Here is a 1,356-nt window from a genome sequence, read left to right on the forward strand (position 1 = left end):
GAACTCACAGAGATCCACCTGCCTCTGCCTCCCGAGTGCTGGGATTAAAGGTGTGCGCTACCATCGCCCGGCATAAGAAAATATTTTTAATGAATTCAATGTAGACTAAATATAGAGCAAAGGTTCTCACTTGTGGGTCACAACTGCTTTGGGGGTCACATAGTAGATATTTACATTATGATTCATAACAGTATCAAAAATACTGTCATGAAGTAGCAGCAGCAAAACAATTTTATGGTCGGGGGTCACCACAATATGAGGAACTGTACTAAACGGTCAAAACATTAGAAAGGTTGAGAACTGCCAGGTGGTGTGGTGGCTGTAAAGGTCTGTCCTATCCCTTTAAGAGACAAGCCTTGCCCACTCCCCCCTTCAGCCAAGGCAAGTAGCTCTTCCTTCTAGCCTGAGCTCTCTGTCCATCTTAGGAAGAAGTAGGTGGCTGCTGCCTCTTCTCTTCTCCTCCCTCCTCTCTTTCTCCCTCTCTCTCTGTTTCTCTCTTTCCCCCCTTCCCTTTCCTTCCATAACTCACTGAGTAAACTTTACCCAAACCCTCTCTCTGCATGGCATGGCTATCTGTCTCTCACCCTCTGCGGCTGCTTGTGAGACCAGCTGCACACCAACCCACTGAGGTCTCTCACCCACCGCCTCCCACTCACCTGGGACCCACAGAGGCCTGGGGTAGTGGAATGGGCTGCCTCTCGTGGCCTGTCACGGTCTCCCATCCGCTGCTGCCCTAAACTGAAACAGTGGCACATGTCTTTAATCTCAGCACTTGGGAGGCAGAGGCAAGTGGATCTCTGAGTTCAAAGCCATTCTGGTCTACATAGTGAGTTCCAGGACAGCCAGTACTACACAGAGAAACCCTGTCTCGAAAAACCAAAAAAAAAAAAAAAAAAAAAGATAGCTTAGGTATGTATTTAGTTGTTCCCTTAAGTTTTTAAATTTATTTTCATTGTATGCATGTGGGTGTTTTGTCTGCACCACCTGTGTGCAGTGTCCTTGAAGGCAGAAGAGGGATTGAAGTTTCAGACCATTGTGAGCCACTGTATGGGTGCTGGTAATTGGTCCTGGGTCCTCTGGAAGAACAGGCTGTGTTCTTAACCACTGAGCCATTGCTCCAACCCCCTTATTTAGTTTTTTTTTTCATCAGTATATGTGGTGATATTCACCAAGATGATAAGAAAATAAAGAATAAAGATTACAGAGAGATGGCGCACGTTTAGTCCTAGCCTCAGGAGGCAGAGGCAGGTCAATCTCTGTGGAATTGAAGGTCAGCCTGGGCCACAGAGTGAGTTCCAGGACAAGCACTAAAGCTGCACAGAGAAACCCTGTCTCTAAAAACCAAACAAAAAAAAA

Source organism: Microtus ochrogaster, chromosome 10, assembly GCF_000317375.1.
Source record: "Microtus ochrogaster isolate Prairie Vole_2 chromosome 10, MicOch1.0, whole genome shotgun sequence".
In the NCBI taxonomy this organism is placed as follows: Eukaryota; Metazoa; Chordata; class Mammalia; order Rodentia; family Cricetidae; genus Microtus; species Microtus ochrogaster.